Genomic DNA, 22,541 nt, shown 5'->3' with positions numbered 1-22,541 from the left:
AATAATGGGCCAATATTTGAAGCACTACAATATGGCAATTAAATGCATTGTATGTGTATGTAACGCATCCCAGTCATTCCAGTATGTCTTCAGTATCCAAAGCACTACAGTCAGAATATAATGTAAAACATGACTGCCTGACCAATAACATCCCAGTTTTCCAACACTATAGTCGGGTCAAGAGGGCGCTAGGTGGCGCTGGACTGTCATGGCCGCGCTTTAGCGAGGCTCTCGCCAGCCGGGCGACAATAAACCCTACAGCACCATCCTACAGGCCAGTTACCGACATCCAAACGACACCAATGGACGGCTAAAGGTCGCGGGTACACTCGGTGTGAGTTCCAGGTCCGTGGGCGTCTTGGCGGTGAAGATATTACCCGTTGTGGACGGGGCAGCGTGAGGAGCGGACCGTCGGAGCGGAAGCTCCCAGCAACGCGAGACCGGGGATTCATCGGGCCCTGCGAGCCGCGGGGGAGTCGTGGACTGTGGCTGATGCGGCGGACGCTCTGCTGGACAGCCGAGGTGGGCCTGGACGTCCCTCTCCCTGCATCGTGACTGCCGGTGCCTACCTGATGTGCCGGGCGTGCGGGGAACGCTGAGGGGACATCGCTGCATCGGGGCTACGGACGCGGTGCGTGTAAGTGCCCTGCCCGCCCGGCTGGACCGCACTGAAGCGGAGGGGCGCGCTTCTGGGCCCGTGGGTCACGGGGGTGCCGTGGCCGGGGGCACCGGGAGCTGCATCGAGGTGGGGGCTGGTGGCAGAGCCCCTCCACTGACGCTGAGAGGTGGCTGCGGCCCTTGCCTGACGGTCGTCTCTTCTGGGCCTGGCTTGGTGCGTCCCCCGGTCGGCGCCTCGTGGCCTGCGGAGCGGAGTGGCGCGGCCCTGTCCTTGCGGGGGCTGAGGAGGTGCTGTGGCTGCACGGAGCGCCTTGAAGCCGAGCTGAGCTGCAGAATCCTGGCGGACAGAGGGGACTGGTCATCTGATGAGCTGGTGTTAGCACTGCGGACTGTGGCTGGCCCCTCGAATTGGTGCTCACGTGGTCGCATACAACATTGAACTTACCTGGCGGACTAACTCTTGGAGATCTGGGCTCTCGTCTGAGGCCGCCATGGGCAAATCGGACGCAAAACAAGCGACGCTACAGTTCAACCCCCCCAAAAAGAAAACGCGCGCGCTGCCCGCGGAGAGTGGAGAGTCGGGTCCCAGCGAGGAGGAGGAGGTGGACTGGAAAACTATCCTTCTCGGCATGCAGAAGAGCTTAACGTCCATTGACACCAAAATTGACAATATGAACACGCGCCTGGAGGCGGTGGTACACAGGCTGGACCAACACGGAGAGCGCCTGAAAGAGGCGGAGGGCCGAATATCGGAGCTGGAGGATGGCGCAGTGGCTGGGGAAACTAAGTTGACGCAGATGGACCGGCTGCTCAAGGTCATTGCCGACAAAAATGAAGATTTAGAGGCACGCTCCCGATGGAACAACGTTCGCCTGATTGGCCTTGCGGAGTCCAGCGGTGGGGGCCGTATGGAGGATCTCATCGAGCAGCTGCTGATCGATAAATTTGGAAGGGACTCTTTCTCGCCACAGCTGGTGGTGGAGCGGGCCCACCGCTCCTTGGGGCCTCGTCCGGTCCCTGGTGCACCACCGCGCCCTGTCATCATCAAATTTCTGAATTACAGGGATCGGGACGCCGTATTGCGCCTGGCCAGGGAGAAACAACCGATCCTGCATGACAACGTCACCATTTCATTCTACCCGGATTTTACCCAGGCAGTGCAGGATGCCCGTCGGAAGTTTACAGGAGTAAAACAGAAACTACAGCAACGAGACATTCCTTACTCCATGCAATATCCGGCCAAGCTCAAGGTCACCCACCATGGCAAGCCCCTCTTTTTTGGCAATCCGCAACAAGTGGAGGACTTCTTGAAAGACCAGCCTTCTGCGGCCCCTCGGCGACGCAGTCCTGGGACGGGATCGGGCTCCAGCTCTCCGACGTCTGCACCGGACTGATGAGTACCACTGTTCTGGTCCATGTTCTGTCTCTTTCCCCCTTCATGTGTCTGTCTTTCTTCCTTGGCACTGCCAGCCCCCCCTCGCTCTTGCTTCCTCTCTCTGGAGTGACCTGTACTTTGGCTGTGGAGCGGGGGAGGATGATGCTTTTGAGAGGGACCGTTTCCGTTGGCCCAGTAAAGGACTGCCTTGGCCCTTCGCCCTCTCTCTAGGATGTGAGAGATGAACAGACTTTACTGTTTGGGGACCCGTATGTGCTGTCACCTACTGATAACAGGGTACTGGTCTGGACATTGAAGACGGGATTCGCCCTGGCACTCCCCCCCTGTCCCACTTGAACTCCTCCTCCACTGGGGTGATGGTGTGGTGGGTGAAAAAAAGGGGATTGGGAAAGGCGGGTCCGGCGCACCGGCGAGTCCCCTAGAGGGTATACCCCACTTTTGCGTATATGTTTGTTGTAAAGGATGGGAGGGGGTCTAAATTCCGGCAGAATTGGGCTGCAGTGGTGGGAGGGGGTGGGATGGGGGTTGGGGTTGTCCGACATGATTGGGATGTCGGAGTGGGTGGGGGGGTAGGTTTTCTAGGGATTGTTTTGGGGTTGTTGTTGTTCTTCAGCATGAGCACTGCGAACTTACTTGTTGAAATGGCACAGCGTGCCACCCTTTTTCGGCCAATACATCTATGGCCTTGCTGCCAGATGCTCCCCTTAACCCATAATTCATTTATTGGCACAAATGACCCGCACCACACGCACTGAGCTGGGGGGGGGGGGCTTCTCACTGCTATTACCTGGAATGTACGTGGCCTGGGGGATCCAAGGAAACGGAGGCGAATCTTGGGTGCCTTAGACAGGTTGCAGGCTCAGGTTGTATTTCTTCAGGAGACTCACATGGACCCCCTCCGCAATGCCACCTTCGCTGCCAGATGGGCTGCCCACTCACTTCATGCGCCATACTCGTCTTATGCGAGAGGCACTACTATCCTAGTTAAAAGGGGAGTTCCCTATGTTCCCATAGGCACCACCACGGATCGCGAGGGTCGTTATTGTATGGCGTGGGGTAGGATAGGTATCGAGACCATCACCCTTGCCTGCTCTTATGGCCCCAACTGCGACAACCCGAGCAGTTTCATTGCTCTCTGGAACAAGATTAGAGAAGTGGGATCCACACACCTCATTTGTGGGGAGATTTCAACGCTGTTTTAGACCCCACTTTGGATAGGTCGAACCCATCTATGCACCACTACACTAATACACACAGATACCTAAGGGACATCTGCGACACCCATGATGTCGTGGATACCTGGCGACACTTACACCCGACTTCTTTGGAAGGCACGCACTGGAATAGTGCACATGCAACTTGGGCCAGACTAGACTACATTATGGTGAATAGGGCCCTGGCCCCCTCCTTGGTGGAGGTGCGACATGTGGGCCGTACGTACTCCGATCACTCTCCGGTTCTGGCCCAGTTCCGTCTACCCGACATAATGGGTAAGCCTCGGACTTGGAGACTCCAGCCCACCATCTTACTTGATGAACTGTTTCGAATCGAATTGGGTCAAGAGCTAGAAGATTTCCTATCCCGTAACAAGGGAACGGTAGACCGGGCGGCCACTCTCTGGGAGGCGCTAAAGGTCACAATACGGGGCTTTTGCATTTCTAAGAGCTCCGGGGTACTACGGACCTTGCAAGATACATTACTCAAACTGGAAACTACACTCCACACCCTAGAACATAGCCCAGACTACGCCAATAATACAGATGCGCAGGCAAAGTACCGCGAGACGTTATCGGACTACATGTCCACCGCTGAAAGAGAGGTAAATTTCCGGGGCAAGTACTTTAAAGCTCGTACGTACGGGGAAGGGGAACGACCCGGTAAATCTTTGGCAGGAGCGTGAGGCTCTAATTTTGTGCTGGAGCTAGAGGGGGAGGATGGGACTCCCATACGTGATACGCATTCCACGCTATACTCTACTACTAGGGTCGGTGCAATGGACATGGACGATTACCTTTGGGAGCTCACACTGGGATGGCTCTCTGACCGTCAACGGGAGTTCCTGGCGGAGCCGATCGGCCTGGAGGAGGTTAGAGATGCGATCAAACAGATGGCTCCGGGAAGGGCCCCAGGCCTGGACGGGTTGCCCATGGATTTCTACAAGGCGTATATGGATATCCTTGCTCCGGTGCTCCGGGAGGTCTACATGGAAGCGCATGAATCGGGCACGCTTCCTCCATCAATGCAGGAGGCACTGATTACCTCCTTGTTGAAGCCTGGGAAGCCGCCTCAGTGTTGCGACTCGTACCGCCCTCTCTCGTTAATTAATTGTGACGCCAAAATCCTGACTAAAATACTAGCTAACCGGTTGCAGTTGTTGCTGGGAGGCCTGGTGTTATCAGATCAAGCAGGATTCGTCCCTGGCAGGGCCACTTCCAATAATCTCCGGACGCTCTTCTCCATCCTGCATAATGTAGACCCGGAGTTGCCATTGGTGGCGGTTTTTTTGGACGCCACCAAGGCCTTCGACTCTCTGGAATGGGACTATCTCCACTGTATTTTGCGCAACATGGGCATGCCGCTGGGCTTCACGCGCTGGATAGATCTCCTGTATGACCGGCCGGTTGCTAGGGTGGGGTTGAATGGGCACATATCGGACGCTTTTGTGGTGTCGCGGGGTACCCGGCAGGGTTGCCCACTATCTCCGCTGCTGTTTGCGGTGGCGATGGAACCTCTGGCGGCCCGGCTCCGCCAACATCACCGAGACAAGGCACTGCGCTGTCTTCAGCGAGAGGTTCTCATCTCCCTATACGCGGATGACATCACGCTATACATACGTGATCCCGCTACCAACCTCAACCCTATCCTCCGTGAGTTTATTCGCTTCGCGGGTATGTCTGGTATCCATATCAATTGGGGAAAATCCACTATATTTCCCCTGACTGCGACCGCTCAGCCTTTCCCTCTGGACTACCCTCTACGGTGGGAGATGGATGAGGTTCGCTACCTGGGCATACTTCTCTCCCATGACCGAGAAGAGCTAATGCGGATGAACTATGGCAGTGCGTTTGACTATATCCAGGCATGCGTGTCGAGATGGATCACGCTGCCCCTCTCCTTTGCGGGCCGCGCTTCCTTAATTAAGATGGTGGTTCTTCCGAAATTCCTGTACCTTTTCATGAATATCCCATATTACCCTGGCAAGTCCTTCTTTCGTCTCTTGAGGTCTGAGCTCATTCGCCTGGTCTGGGGAGGGAGGAGGCCGCGTCTTCGTTGGGAGGTGCTGACTCGTCCATTCGTGCAGGGAGGGCTCGACCGCCCGGACTTTGAGATGTATTATCATAGCGCGCAGGCCCACTACATTCATCACTGGATTCGCCCCACGCCCTTCCTGCCGCAGACGGCTGTGGAACATTGGCTGGTTGCTCCTATCCCACTGGAGGGAGCGATACTCAGTACACCAGAGACACATACGGCATACCGCTCCACGATTTCGAGTTCCATTCTGGCGTGGCGATACATTGCGAAGGTGGCACGCGCACCGCTGCTTTATTCTCCACTGCTTCCCCTGGCATACCATCCCCGGTTGCCCCTTTTACAGGAACAACTGTTTAAAAACTTTATGGCCAAATTCCACATTACAACATGGGGGGACCTCTATCATGACGGACAATTCCGTTCCCAATCTCACATGTTCGCTCACTTTGCACCCACCTTCATGGACACCTTCCTATATGTCAGGCTTCGTAGTGGTATTCGGGCAGTGACAGGGGAGTTTCCTGGTGAGCCACCCACGTTGGAACCCTTGCATCGGCTACTCAAGGCTACCACTCCGGCACACGCAGTCTCTACCCTGTACCACTCGCTACGCATTACACCAGACTCCTTGCCTTGCAGGGCACGTACCAAATGGGAGGAAGACCTAGGACTGCCCATAGATGACGAACTCTGGAGCTATTGCTGCTTACAAACTGAACAGATCTCCTCCAGTAGCAGGTTCAGGGTGATCCATTATAGGTTCTTACATAGGCTCTATTGTACTCCAGCACACATGCATAGGGTGGGCCTCCGAGAGGATGATCTATGCTGGCCCTGCCGCGCTCCGGGGGCGGACTTCCTACACATGACGTGGGGATGCCGGGAGATTGCCGACTATTGGCAACAAGTGTATTCCGGCGTTTCGGAAATGATAGATGTCCCACTGGCACCCTCTCCGACGCAGGCACTCCTGGGTTATACAAAAACTATACGAAAACCGGTCCGCAGATTTGCCACTATCGCCCTTCTTATGGCAAAACGTCTGATAGCCTGCAGATGGGGACGGGGCAGGGCTCCCAAATTTAAGGATTGGATTGGTGATATGGTACACTGTCAGGATACTTTACTCCGATATGCTGAACTTCTGCCTTCCGCTTCTAAGCCAACTGACATCTGGGGTCCCTTACAGGCATATCTGTTGTCACACCCACAGCCATAGCGGGCCTTCCTACCCGCTTACCCCTTAACCTTTCTAGACACCGCTCCTACGGTAGTGGCCCACCTTCTGTCCCTCGGCCAGGCAACACACGGGGCTGAGAGGTGAGACGGTCATTGTGCACGATTATGAGGCACCTCTATACCATCGCTGCATGTTATTGTGGGTAGATTGTTTCAATGCAAAGTACTCCGTGGTTGATGGGTGGTGGTCATTCATGCTGGCATGCTAATTATCCTGCTTCTTATGCCGCAGCCGGACCCTGGAGGGTTGTAGGCAGGCAGCTGTGTTTAACATTCATTTTCCTTCTCGTATCACGCCGCCGGCCACAGGTTGGTTGTAGGCATGGGGCTGTGTATTTCGTATTCATGCTGAATAAAGGTTTTGAAAATTTAAAAAAAAAACCACTATAGTCGGGTCACGATTCACAGTGCCACTCTTTATAAAGAACCACAACCAGCCCAGTAATCAACAATGGGTCAAGAACCAAATACCAGAATAACCACACTGCATTTACATCTAGGAACAGTAAATCACTGTCTTGTGGTACAAGAAAGGGACGTGTCTCTATCAAATCAATAGTGTCAACAACCAGGTTAACCTGTACAGTTAAAAGGGGGAGCTCTTTGCGTGTGGTTCAACAGGTAGAGTCCGCCATTGTCTGGTAGCAGCTTAGAATTGTGAGGTAGGGGGCCAGGAAAAAATATGCAGATACCACAAACCAACATTTTAAAAAGCATAATCTCACAGAACAGTACATCTGTGACAGGGAGCACTATACTTTCATCCTTACAGGTAACGGCAAAATTAATCTTGGAAGAATGAGAAGCTTCGGCAGCCCAATAGGGGATTTTAACCCATACCCAGCGTTTTGAAAAGTGCATTCCTACAGCAGATGCATTAACCCATGGACAGGCGCGGCCAGCACAGGTAATAGCGGTGGGGACGTGGCAGGAGGAGGGTAAGGGGACAGACGACCGGATAGGGAAAGTAAAATAAAAAAAATTATAAAACCACTTACCTTGCGCTCACCGCATCGCTGAGTCGAGATGCGGCGAGCGCGAGGTAAGTGGTTTTATTTATTTTTTTATTTTACTTTTCCTATCCTGTCTGTCTACTGCCCACCCTCCCGCACCACCGATGTTACCTGTGCCGGCCGCGCCTGCCCAAGAAGCTATGATGACATTTGTGAACGGTTGGTTTATTTCATGAGCCCTGCATCTCCCTACACCAATATACCTACAAACTATGGCTTTCTAGCGAATTTAGTTGGAATAAAAAGGTTTAATTTTTACACTAACCCCATTTCTTTAAATAAAAATGTAGCAGATATGTTGCCTCTTAGTGTTGGCGAAGTCGCACACTCACGCGCATATTGACTTGTGATATGTGTCAGTTGCGCACACCACTCAGAAAAGAGCGCTCATGAACACTGCATTGCCGCACACCAAGAGAAATAATTAGAGGGAACATTGCACGTGGGCGTCTCCCACTAGGTCTGCTGGGCAATGTAGTCCTGTGGTTGCAGCTACCCCCTACGGGCTGTCCCGGGTAAAGTGCCTGTGCTCTGGCGATCAAAAATAAAGTGCTCTGTGCTCCTCTCAGTACATACGGCTCCTACGGGAGCTAGTAGCTTTTAATTTACAGACCCTGGGTACATGTAGTACATGTTACTAGGGACTTACAAGCTAATTAAATGTGGCAATTAGGTGTAGGCCAATTTGCCATGTTTGAAGTAGACAGCACACACACTTTAGCACTGGTTAGCAGTGGTAAAGTGCACAGAGTCCTATAGCTAAAAAAGATTATTCTGCAAAACAGGATGGGTGAAGGCAAAATGTAGAGGAAATACCATGCCAAGGATGTCAGATCTAACACCAAAGTTTGGGGAGAGAGATCATGCTGGAAGGAGAATGTTTTACAGGAAAAATTAGATGGCAAATTAAAAATGCTGACATTTAGAAGTGCAGTGGTGGGGCAGTGCATTCCACACGATCAGGCCTTGAGCTGAAAATTTTAAAACTCCAATACATTTCTTTTAATTTCTTTTGCAAGAACAGCACATTAACAATAATTGAAGTCTTACCTGGGTTGTGCTTGCAAAGCAGACTGTGTCAATATTTAGGGTCCTTTAGACCATTCAGGACAATGCTTGATTTAACTGTAAGCTAGTGAGCCCATCTGCAGCCATCTTTAGGTAGGAAATAATGGCCTTGTTAAAGAAGAATTATCACAGGCCTTGAAGTACTACTTTACAAAGAGAATGGGGCTCCATAGCCAGCATGTATGTATTTCTTTCTGCTGATCACATGGCATTAGCCCTACTGATAATAATACCAAGGGTATAACATATGATTGTATGGCCCTCTTATTCAAACCAGCAGCTGAAAAAATACCTACATGGTAAAGAAAGATATATAATGTAGGTAATGATTACTGTTTCTAATTTTACTACAAGTGGTTGAGTTTCTTTTTCCCCTTATGTGTTTTTACCCTTCTGTGATATTCAGAAAGCCATTGGTTTCTGCTTCACCACTTTCTTATGGATGACCTACATTTTTAACAAGAATATGTTTGAAAAGCCAAGTATGGTTGTGTTAACTGTCTAACGAAACATGTCTTAAGTTTGGAAAAAAATAGCCATACACATTCCTCAAGTGCTGTTTGGATTTCAGGATTTAACAACTTGGATACCCAGTTTTTATACAGTCACTCTGTTCAGAAAGAATCTAGGATTGTAACATAGTTAAACTGGGGGAACAATTGTTGGCCAAAACGTTGGCCAAATAAATGTTCCTGCATGAGAAGTAATTTCATAGCATCAAGTATTTCAATTTAGCCTTTGAGGCAAATCAGTTTTGCTTCATCCAACCATTGTAGGACCTCAGGCAGGAGTAGATGGAGAGGGCAGTCGAAGTATGGTTTGTCTTCCTCCGCTCTCAAGTGAACCATCAGCTCAGCATTACCAGCATGTCCTAGTAACCAGACCTGAGTGTTTGAGGATCCTAACTAGTGGTCACATGTTAAAACATAAGATGGTGCCCATTTTCCTTGAGACGGCCAATATTGATAGAGAAAACATTTGGAACACACAGATATATGTCAAACATTCAGAACAAAATATCTGCCCTGTTGGAGGATGCGAGATATATGATTTTAATTTGAAAGTCTTTAAGTAAGGAAAGGATTTGTAATTCATATCAACCCTCTTGAACAAGTTGCATTTTGAATGAATAGATGCAACCTTTAATGTACTGTCATACACATTCCCATTACCCACCCCTATCTATCAGTTTCTTTACTGGCACCCCTGCCTTAACTCTTATTCATATATATGTCTGCAAGAGCTAAATAGTTTTGGGAGGATACCTTTGAAAGAGTACCTTTATTTGTGGGTATTTATTTGTGACCGGCCCGCTCCCACACCACCAAAACCGCGTAGGAACTGCCTGCCAGATCAGGTCTTTTCTCCTGTCTGGCGGGCGGTTCTTTGGTGTTCCAAGGACAGTGCATATGAAATAGGCACAGCAATGTGAACGTCAAGGGCAGTTCCTGCATGGCATGGAGTGCGGAAGTCCATTCCATACAAGTACTGGTGTTTATGTGTACAGGGTGGCACATGTTGTGCCTCCCTGTGTGCATTCACGTGGTGTGAGGCACCAGGGAGTTATTTTATTTATTTATTTATTTATTATTTTAATTTATAGGGCGCAACAGCTACCCAAAAAGGGTTTCCGGGCGCCAAGCGAACTAGGTGTAGCTAATAGAAGGCAGTAATAGGAGGAGTTACTGGTCAAATAACCAGGTCTTGAGTGATCTGCGGAAGCGTGTGTAAACAGTCTCTTTGCGTATTTCCTCACGTCACACTTTTCATGGTCGCACCAACATGAAAAGTGAGGTGTTGAGGAATCTTGTAATATGCTTTGGGCCTGGCCAAGCATATTGCGTCTACAAGACCACCACGCCACTGCCAGTGGTCTCTGATCCCTGGTGATTGCGGTAGTCCCAGGGTGGCCAGAATACCTTGGTCCTAATAGGACAGTCAGAAGATCGCTACAGCCCCCTGCAAGTCTGGTGGTCTGTGGACCACGAGACTCGTTATAAGTCCCTAAGCCTTAGGGGACCGAATGAGATAGCCACTCATTTACTTGTGGATTCATAGGTGTTGTCACTAAAATATCAATGGGCCGTCCTTTGGATATGTCAGTGTACAAATCTGAGTATGAGCTGTATATCATTTAATAGTTTTCATGTCGAGTTGCTTTTAAGCTCATTGTTTGCAGGTACCAATCTGTTAAATAAGATGTTTAAATACAACACTAGCTGATGGCTTAATGAATGCAATGCATACCACCGATATATGTAATGGTGTGCAGGACCCAAGTTTGAATCCATCCAAGGTCAAGCGAGTCTTTCATTTTTCTGAATTCTATAAATTGAGTTCTATCAAATAATATAACACTAGTTGTTTTTGCAGAGCTTAGAAACTGCAGAAATGTTGCATGAAGCCCTACTTAAAAAACAGGTTATTGTTTAATTAGAAGCATGCACAACACACCAGACCTTCAAGTACGTTACCAGATTGCATAGGATCAGAGTAACAAATTTGGGGATGACTTTCACAATTAGTAAAGTTTTTCATTTACAGAAGGACTGTAACTGTGTTGATGTGAAATGAGAGGATACATTAGAAATATCAGTGATCACTTAGGTAATGAAATAGGAATGTTTCCTGTGAAAGAAATAATGAAGTAGCAGTGTTTGCATACTTTTGGGAGTCAGTGACACAAGAGGAAAAACAATGTAACACAAAAGATGAAATATTGCTATAGCATATTACTTTTTTAGGTTGTGCCATAAACAGTTATGATAATTGAGAGTGGAGGAACATTTATTTTGATATTTTGTTATGGACTTTTGCATAGTCTACTCTGTCAAATAACCCATGTCTAGTCCCATTCACATCTCATTGAGACTGGTGACATTTCAACAAGGCTCTAAGTTGAAGATAGTTTTTATGGGGTGACATGTGGCATGATAAGAATTTGATAACTCAAGTTATCCATCTGGAAACCTTTTGTCCGCCCTTGGTGGTGAGCATACATCAGGGACACTAATGCTATATGATGTATATTGTAAATTATCTTGACCTGGAAGAACTAACGGATGATGTAAATGTGTTCCCATGTTTTAAGTGAAGTGGCTAGATTTATTGATACTTGTTGTTTTCCTTTAGAAATATAATTGCTATGAATGTTATCATCTAACCAGCTTCATGCATTCTTTCTTCATCAATAATTGCATTTCATTAGTCACGATGTATGTAAATATTTACAGTTACTCCTCGAATCAAACTGATCCCTTTGCTGATCAATTAAGTACACTTTAAGAAACATGCTATCTCGTGTTTTTTTAAATTAGTCCTCTTCAACTTTTATTATGAATATTGTTGAGTGTACCTATCTTTTTAGATCCATTTCCTGATACTTCTATTAAATTCTCCTATTTATAACGATTCTTCAAACTTTCAGTGCCACATCCAAAGTAAGGTAGAGTAGAAAACATGTCTCTTCTACATTGAACTTGAGTTGAGATGTGAGAACTGTGGAGCTCCTTATAGAAAAGGTTTGCATTTTGGCGAAGTGGTGACCACGTACTACTTTTTGTTGGTGGAACAATTTGAACCATTTTCAATCCATCTTTCATTATCCTGAGAACATTATATTATGTAATCATGTTTTTAAAGCGCTCTGCTATCCAGAAAAGGGCATCTGGCGCAGACTTCTAATCAATAAGAGGAAAATACTGAAATCCATTGGCTGAAGCCATGTGGGGGATCTCTGAGTTGGAACTCATGGGTGCAAAGATACAGCTGTTTTTGTGCCAATCCAATGGCTTTTGCAATCATCTAAAGTCCATTGAAAGCCCAAAGTGTCCTGGTGAAAACTTGTTTAAATATTCAAAGGCAAACAAACACATGACAATCTGCGTAGGATCGTCCACCTGTTCGAAAAAGCTACTAAAAAGTTCATACCAGCAGACTTATTAGCGCAAGATGCAGAGAACGATTTCGACCGGGTGGACTGGTCCTTTTTGTTCCATATCATACAACAATTTGACTTCTGTGACAAGTTCATTGCCATGATACAGGCCAACTATGCTGACCCATGATCCTGAGTCTTGGTTAATGGAGTGAGCTCTGATCTTTTCTAATTGGGGATGGGGACGAGACAGGGGTGTCTCCTCTCCCCACACTTGTTTGCCCTTAGTATCAAATCCCTAGCAGCCAAAATCGTCATGACCAACCCCATTCACGAGCTGACCTTTGGGTCCCTAGAACATAAAAGTTATTTATTTGCAGATGATGTGCTACTGCCACTTACCTCTCCCCAGTCTTTGTTGGCCACCTTACAAGTTGAACTTTGACTATTTAAAGATATGGAAGGTTTTTGTATCAATTGGTTACACATGGACAGGGCGATGGAAGGGAGATATTTATGGGAAGTGTTGCGGAAGCCAAAGGCTGATCCTCTTCCTAATGCTGGCTTAAGTACCCCCACAAGAACGACTCTCAATGTCTGGGACGAGATGAACAGACTGGCAGAATGGACCACTTTCCCTTCTCCATTCACACCGATTCATTGTAACCAGGCATTTGAACTCTTTGATGCCTGGAGGGAGGGAGAGTGTCTTACCATTTCAGATCTCGTTCACAATTGGGATATACGAGCACTGTCAGCGAGACTTTCACCTTCCGGACTCAGAATATTACCACTACACACAATTAAACTACTGGGCCGCAGTCACTGTAGAACTTAGCCCAATTGAACAATTTGCTAGCAGGGTTGGAAGCTCCAGAGGTTGTATCTCTTTTCTATACTCCCTGTTACTGGCTACACTTATCACCCAATGGCCATGCCATATGGCTTTTGGGGAGGGGATCCTTGAAATGGCAATACCAGAGGCAAATTGGTGCAAACTTTGAAAAGACATTTCCAACTTCAACCACTCAGTGGGTATGAGAGAGGCACATTACAAAGTACTATTTGATGGGTACCTCTACCCTACCAAGCTGAAAACTATTTGCTCAAACATATCAGACTTATGTTGGAGAGGTTGTGGGTTGCTGGGGGACTTTCGTCACATATAGTGGGATTGTCCAACTAGTCACCCATTCTGGATGGAGATCTTAGCTCAAATCATAGACATCCTGGGATATCCGATTCCAGACACCCTGGGCTTTACTATGTGGGGGCTGCAGGGCACTTTTCCTAAACGCCAAACCTCCAGAGACCGGGCAATACTGTGGATATGCCTAGGAGCAGCCAAACTTTCACTGGCAGCAGCTCGGAAGGAAGAGGAAAGAGGCACCATCACTTTCTCAATGGCATGCCAGACTCTGGCAAGCTGCTACAATGGCAGATATCTTTCTGGATAAATAGAAAAATATTGGATTTACCTCTGACCCATTGGCGACGTATCTCTCTAGAGGACTTCCCCTGTGTGCATGCCCCATGAGTACTAGGGTGCTCCACATATTCCAGTTCTAAGAAGGCATACTTCAACCAGGACCATGAGGAAGCAGCTTCCCTCCTCCCCTGAGAAGAGGTCTCCACCTAATGCCCCTTCATCGTATGCCACTTCCTATGTACTGGACTATGCTACACTCATGTGCATTAATTGTTAAGGGTTATTGTTTGGGGGGTTATTGAGGAATATCATTTTTTACTGATATAATTTGCCTGATAGCACAATATGCAAAACATGAACTGTTCCATAGTGGCTTCCCTGTCAGGTTAAAACTGATAATTACAATATAATTGCAATGGCTGTCATTTTATTAGCAGAGGGAACCTGAGATGTGTTATTTATTGATATTAGATAGTTTAATAACCCAATAACAAGGTTTTGACAAAAAAAGCTGGTTTAAAAACCTATGGTTGTCCTCTGTCTATTTTTTCCTGTGCACCCCTTTCTATGAAATACAATTCAGCCCATCGGAGGCTCTCTCTGTTTAAGAAAGCAGGGGACCAAAGCTGATGATACTGGGTAATGAATGTTGAGTAAGTGATTAATTGTGTGTATAAGTCAATGTGCTTCTCTTACATGAGCTTCTAGCTGACTGTTTTAGGAGGCAACATTTAAATGCAGGCTTATAATATTTGCCTGAAACTAACACATTTCTAATAACACACATTGATAAATGCTCTTTCTAGCCGTACGTCGATATATTGTAGAACTGTAAGTACACCAAGAGATATGGAAATATGTCCCTCCAAACCAGAGTGTACTTTATGGTGCTGCTGGAGGTAAATTGTCATGTGATTCTTTAAGGGACTCCCACACAAGTGTATGGGTATCCTGGCCCAGGTAGATTGGCCCTAGGTAATGCCACTGTATGTGGCGTACCCCTGAACCATTTTTTGGCGTTGATGACACAACTCCTCAAGGAGGGTCTTAAACTACTAACCTCACCTCTCCAAAGCAAAGAAGTTCTTTTCTGTTGAATGAACTTTGAGTTGAAGTATCTTGCAGAGACCCTTACGCGGCTCAATCGTCCCCTGTATGACCCCTTTATTTTGACTGTTGGATAGGAGCTTTGCTACCCTGTTCTAGCTCATGTGGGGTTTAACAGAGAGTGTTACAATGTGGCAAAACCTCAATAACAGAGGATATGAGCTGAAGATGTTGAGAATTCAACAGCCATGCTGGCTGCGTCCTGTCTGAACAAACACTGGTAACACACCTGGCATTAGAAAGTGATGGGTTTCTGTTCTTATATGTCATAGCAGGTTTCGGAAAACTCCTTTTGGCTATATAATTGCAGCTTCAATCCAGCCCTGCTCAGAAACGCTAAAATCAAAGCTACTTGGCATTGAGTAAGAACGTACTAATACCGTGTTTGTGTGCAGACCTCGTGGACTCCAGCAGTCCCCTAAGTGTCACTGTCCAATGGCACAACTCCAGCTCCCTCTCGATCAGTAAGTCTCAGAGAGGCATAATGCGGAGGACATGTACATCAGAAACTGCAGGAACACATTGACAATGCATAAAGGAGCAGACAGAAAAGAGACAATACTCTAACTTCAACAAATGGAAAAGAATGGATAGATTTCCATAATGTTACTAATTTCAAATAAAGTGTGCTTCTTTTATAATGAGTACATTTTTTAGGCCTGGCTAGCTACCACAACTCATGCAATAGCAAAAAGAGAGTATAGCAAGAATACAGAGAGGGGCTTCCAGTTCTGGTTGGCATAAGTATATATTTTGTTTTGCATTGGTGACAGGCTAAAAGATAATCATCTTCACCATCACACTGTAAATTCAGACCTTCACTTTTACCCTACCCTCCCACCAAAGGCGACCATTGGCAGTGTATTATTCTGTGATCAGCACCAGTGTTTAAATATTTGGCTGGCGGAGTCAAAAATTCAGTCTGACTGCGCAATACGCTTTAATCTAAGCACAGGAAAGCCAGGAAAGTGGGGCAGTGAGGGCACTAGTGTTCAGTTCCTTCGAAGCTGGTTGCCAACTTATCAAGAGCGTGGAAAGACATGTTTTTAGTCCAAATTTTGTTCCATATTGGAATAGAAAAGAATGCGTCTAAATCATATTCCCAACTATTTTCTACTTTAGATTTGTCACGATAATGAACAGTTTCTCTTAATTTATTATAAATTTGAGAGACAGAAGGGGAATAGCTTAAGAATGAAAGTGTAACAGGCGAAGACTTAGAGGTCCATTAGGATGTCGGGCGGACCCTAGCGGTGCTGGGACTGGCCGCCAGTGGTGCGGCGGTCCCGCATCGGCGATTAGGATGCCACCGCCACCGTGGCGGTGGCATCCTCCATTCCCAGCATTGTGGTGGGCGGTGCTCACAGCACCGCCTGCCACAATGCTGGGAATGCACTGCGTGCATTGTCATGCACAAGGTGACAGGCACCATGAGGTGCCTGCCACCATGTCCATGACAATGTAGGGGGGTACCATAGGTACCCCCCCATTTGCACCCCCCAACCTCCATGCCCTGGGGGCCCGCAACAGGCCCCCGGAAGAGAATTTAGGAATATTAATTGGAAGGTTAGATGAGAAAAATAGAATTATTGGAACTAACATCATTTTCACAGAATCTAATCTACCCCACCAGGATAGAAATAAGGGATGCCATCGTGATGTGGAATTAGTTAGGTTTGATTGTACATTTTTTAAATTGAGTGATACAGTATCTTTAATAGAAGGAGTAAACCATAGGCCTAAATATTTTATTTTTCTAGGGCTCCAGTGAAAAGAGGAAGCTAAGAAATCAGCATGAAAACAATGCTTATTTAAAGGAAGGATTTCACATTTATCCACATTGAGTTTATGTCCTGAAACTAAAGCAAAAGTGGAAACCTCTGAAAGAAAAGTTGGTATAGAAGTTTGAGGATTAGATATAAATAAAAGGATATCATCAGCATATGCTGAGAGTTTTCGGTGCTTATCACCATATGGAAAGCCTGTAATATTCTTGTTCAAACGAATTTTAGTTAGGAAAGGTTCTAAAGCCAAAATAAATAAAAGAGGGGAAAGAGGGGAAAGAGGACAACCTTGTCGGACGCCTCTGAAAAGAGGAAATGAAGAGGAGATGAGGCCATTTGCTAGAATAAAGGATCTAGGAAAAGAATAAAGAAGTGGGATATAAGAAAGAAATTTAGAGCCGAAACCAAACCAAGTAAGTGTTGAAAAGATTAAACTGCCAATTAACCCTGTCAAATGCTTTCTCAGCATCTAATGCAACAGCTGCTAAAGAATGACTACAGGAGTGGGATTTACTAAGAACATTGAAAAAGAGACAAGTATTATCAGAAAGGTGGTGGCCCTTAATGAAGTCACATTGTTCTTTACCAATTAATTTCGGTAGAATGTTGTCGAAACGAAGCGCAAGAATTTTCGCAAATATCTTATAATCCAGATTAATTAAAGAAATGGGTCTAAATTCTTACACAATGTATGATCTTTATTTTCTTTAGGGATGAGACAAATCAAAGCTTCTTGAAATGAGCCTTCAGATTTCTGGGATGCTATAAAAAATAAGAATAATTGATGTAATTTGGGAATAAGTAGATTGGAAAAATGAGTGTAAACTTCTATGGTAAAACCATCAGGTCCAGGACCTTTTCCTTTTTCAAATGTTTGAATAGCTGTGAGAATGTCTTTAGTTTGTATATCAGCTTCTAAGGAAGAGAAGTCTACATCTAAGGAGGAAGGTGGAGAAATAGAGGATTAATATTGAGCAATGTCAGTTGGATGGGGAGAAGATTCAGGTGTATACAATGATCGATAGAAGTTGGAGAATTCTAAGAGAATTTCTTCATCTTTATGGATTATAGTATTTGATGAGGATACAATAGATTCAATTTTAGTATGTTCTTTTTGACTTTGAGATAAGTAGCAAGAAGATTGCCAGATTTATTTTGTGCACTATAGAATTTAGCGCTGGATTTAAGTAAGTACAGATTTGCAGAATCAGTAGAAAGTTTATTAAAAGAAAGCTTAGTTTTAATAAGTTCCTTTAAGTCAGATTGGCTCTTAGTTAAGTAATAGAGGTGTTCCAGTTTTTTTAATCTGTGTATTAAGCAATTGTGTTGATTGAGAAGCTGCACGTCATTTTTGAGCAACAAAAGAAATAATAAAGTCCCTGGAGGTAGCTTTAAAGGAATCCCAAATAAGTTGAGGGGATAACTGGGGAGATTTGTTTTCTTCGAAAAACAAGGTTGCAAAATGAAGAAAGGCTGTCGTGAATTTAGGATCTAGTAAAAGAGAGTTATTAAATCTCCAGCGTCTAGTACCTTTAATGGGAGGGAGTAGGTCCAAACTTAATGAAACTGGAGCGTGGTTGGAAATTAAAATAGAACCTATATCAGAATGAGAAATGTGTTGAATTAGGGCTTTGGAAATAAAAAGATAGTCTATTCAGTGTTGTGAGGAGTGAGCAGGTGAGAAATACGTGTATTCTTGTAGCATAGGATGACAGAGTCTCCGGGAGTCCACAAGAGATCTTTGAGAAATAGTGGAAGTGAATTGAGAATGCATGAAAGAGGGAGAGAATCTGGAGTTAGATCTTCTATATATAAAGGGGTCCATAATCATATTACAGTCACCACCAAACATCAGATACTCGTCAGTGTATTGCATCAAAGAGGAAAGGGTTTGGGGCCAGAACAATTCATCCTGGTTAGTGGGAGCATAAACATTAAAAATAGAGGAATTTTGTTAATCAGTAAGGAAACTGCAACCCATCTACCTTCAGAATCATTATCTTGTCTTATGAGTTGAACATCCAAGCGTTTATAGCAAAGAGTAGCAACGCCATTGCGTTTTCCTGAACCTGGTAAAGCAAAAACATGTCCTACCCAATGACGTCGTAGTTCAGTTATCTCAGTATCAGTTACATGAATTTCTTGCAGTAGAGCAATATCTCCTTTTAAGTTTGCAATATGCGATAAAACTCGCTGACGCTTAATAGGAGAACCCAAACCTTTAACATTCCAAGCGATGATATTTAACGACATCTAAATCTTATACATTATAATCAAAACATTTCTTGAAAAAAACTGTTAAATGTGAAAGTGAAAAATAATGCATCATTTGTCAAAATATGAATAAGAAGAGTTGTGGTAGAGAAATAATAGTTACAGATACACAAAAGTGTAGAATAGAAAAAGAAGTGAAGATGAGAAAAAATATGGTATGAATAAGAAAAATAAAAGAAAGACCAGAAATTAAGGTGAAATAAGAAATTAGGGAGAAGAAGGGGGAAGGAGTGAGCACAACAAAAAACAGAGAGACAAAACAAAACAAACATCTGATAAGAAAATACGGTAACAAGAAAACATACCACAAAAGGACAATAATGATGGGGTAGGTGGAGCTACATGAGGGAGGTCGGACGCCGGACGGCAGATCCCAGGACGAGAACGACACGGAGAACATCATCCAGGAAAAAATTAAGGAAACAGAAAACGAGGGATCACAAAAACCGCATCCTGGTAAAAGAGAAAAATAAAATATGAATTAATGAGGAATATTATAATAATACAAAAATTACAAATACATCAGGAGTTAATCGAATTTATAACTAAGAACGAACAAATAACAAACAGCGAACAGTTGGCATTGAGATAATCAGGCAAGTTAATGGCCTAGAAGTATCCATCGAGTTTCCTCTACAAGAGTTCAAAAATTGTTGTAACAGAGCAGGATCTTCATAGTTTGTTGTTCTGTTATTTTAAGTTACTTTGAAGAAGCAGGGATGAAATAGGCCATATCGGGCATTCAGACTGCGAAGTGCTGGTCGCATATCTAAGAACTTCTTCAGACGATTAGCAGTTATTTTTGGCATAGTCCTGGGCAAAAAAGAGGTTTGATCCATTCCAAGTGATTTTTCCTCATTGTTTGGCACCATGTAGGACCTTAAGTAAATCAGTGTACTCTAGGAAGTACAAAATGACTCCTTTAGGTTTCGCCGAAGCAGATGTAGACCGGGGGTTTTGCCCCAAGCGATGCGCATGTTGGATATTCAATGGTGGAGCATCTGGAAGACCAAGAAGAGTTGGAAGAAAGGATTGAAAATAGGATATTGGGTTAGATTCTTCAATGCCCTCAGCCAGACCATAAATGCGTAACTTGTTACGCCTATTGTGATTTTCCAAATTTTCAACCTGTTGTTTGAGTTGCTCAATCTCTTTATGTATAAGAGGAACTTGAACAGTGAATTCTTGAACAGAGTCAACTTGTTTCTCCAGGACATCAACTCTTTGCTCAGTATGAGACCAGTTATCTTCCAGACTCTGCAAACAAGTGTTGGTTTCTTCCATATATGGTTTGAGAGCGCAAATCTCTTCAAGGAGAAGCTCTAAGGAAAGTGGTGAAGAAGAGTTAGTAGGAGAGGGGGGGTTCACTTTCCCTCTCTTTCTTGACGTGGAAGATGATGTTGACGGTATTTTGAACCCCTGTTTGGAGCATATACGAGATGTAGAAGAAGATTAATTTTTTGTAGCGACAGGGTCATTGGAAATATCATCCATGTTTTCTTGCAGGATATTAAAAGGATTGTAATCTTCTAAAGATGCACCATTGGACTGCTGAGCATCTTTACGATTGGCACGGGACGTTGCCATGGCGTATATTGAAAAAGGCGTTCCTCAACAAAACCTGGATAGTAGATTATAGCAATGGGGTCTTTCCAAATGCAAAGTAATGCACAAAGTCACCCTATGGAATATATGTGAGGTGAATAAACACTGGCAGCAGTTCAGGGAATCCCAAAAATTGTGCAGCAGAGAACAAAGGAAAATGTCAATTCAATGCGAAACAGTCAATATGGTGAAGAGAAAAAGCGACTCAAGTCTGGAGGCGGCAACCGCGAGGAGCGTCAGAGGACAAAATGGCACCTAGCACAGGAAACCCAAATAATGTTGTTCAAAATGAGAGGAGAATAATAGTAACCAAAGGAAGAACATACGTTCCATGGCAAACAGACATTGTGGTGAGGAAAGACATTGACCCAAGTTTAGAGGTGGCAGATGTGAGGAGCGTCAGAGGGCAAAATGGCACTTAGCTCAGTAAATACAAATAGTGTTGCTCAAAATGAGAGGAGAATGGTATAGACCAAAGGAAGAACATCAGTTCCATGCTAGGTAATCGTTGTGGTGAGAAAAGACATTGTCTCAAGCTCAGAGGCGGCAAACGCGAGGAGCGCGATAAAAAACAAAAACAAGATGGCAGCCGCGATTATGCTTCAAGCTGCGGCTGGCAGGCAAAGGCAGAAATGCATCGTTAAGCTCACCCCACTTCTTTATTCATATCATGGTCAGTGGAGCAGCAGTTCTTTTTTTTTTTTTATAATATATTTTTTTATTGGAATTGATTGGTGTCATACATAGTTAGAAATCAAAAATACATACAAAATGTAAAAAACCAGAGAGTATCTCGTGCTGGAGACCCTGCTTTCAGCAACTGGTATATAAATATGAATAATTTACAAGTTTCCAAAATCAGAAGACAGATCAGAAGACAAGAAAGTAATGAATTATTAAAAATAATTCCCCCAGATTTTTTCGAATTTTCTCCCCCCCCCCAATCCTCAAAGCATACCTTCGCTCACTAATCTTTACTCTACGCATTTTGAGTAGCCATTCATGCATAGATGGAGTCTGATTTGTACGCCAGTTCTGAAGTAGCAGCGATCTAGCCACTGCCATGCAAATATAAACCAGTTTAGCAAGTGATAAAGAGAAATTAAGATAGGGATCGAAACCATAAAGCATCAGTTTAACATTTAAGAATATCTGAATATGAAAATTTAAACGTAAAAAGGCAAAGATGTCTTCCCAATAGGCTTTCACCATACTACAGTCAATTATTACGTGTGTCCAATTAGCTGGGGCAAAGTTCAGGCATCTGAAACAATTGGGTGTATAATTACTATACATTTTAGCAATTGCCGCCGGGGTGCGATATAAAAGCCACTCGCCAAAAAATAACATTCTGCGCCAATTGGCTCCCCTTAATGTAGAAAAATTCAACTTTTTAATGGTCCGCCATGTACTCAAACATAAAACATGATTTTCTTGATCCCACCATTTTTAAACAGCTTTGGAGCCCAGATCACCTTGTCTAGATTGAGCTAGAAAACGTTTCCACTCTCCGGGTTTCCTTATCAGAGTGTTATTAAAGAAAAGATCATTATTTAATGAGGAAATCTGAGAAAATGAAATGGGAGCATACTGCAGCAGGGATTGACAGATTTTTTTATAGGACCCGACTAACAAAAAATTTCCTGAGAGTAATAATCGCATCTCCGACGGGGTTATCCACCTTGACTGTTGTAGAAAATCGCCCACTTTGCTAAAACCAGCTTTAGTCCAATAGGCCATTAAGTCAGAGCCTGGACTCCGCCCACTAAATGAAAGTAAGATAGATAGAGAAGAAGAGGAATTAAAGAGAGAAAGAGAATATCTTTTAAGCATAACAGTACGCTTCCTAAAAAACCATGCAATTATTTTATACCTA

The 22,541-nt window shown here is 44.8% G+C and overlaps 1 protein-coding gene across 2 annotated transcripts in view; it reads left to right on the top strand.

The window, feature by feature from the left end:
• The window catches only part of DLGAP1 (DLG associated protein 1), a 1,292,753-nt gene that overhangs the window by 495,234 nt on the left and 774,978 nt on the right, over window positions 1-22,541 (top strand). The gene's annotated exons all lie outside the window — the stretch shown is intronic.

This window comes from Triturus cristatus, chromosome 5_1 (genome assembly GCF_964204655.1).
Source record: "Triturus cristatus chromosome 5_1, aTriCri1.1, whole genome shotgun sequence".
NCBI lineage: Eukaryota > Metazoa > Chordata > Amphibia > Caudata > Salamandridae > Triturus > Triturus cristatus.
Note: the sequence above shows the minus strand (reverse complement) of the source record. Positions and strands in the feature narration are given on the sequence as shown.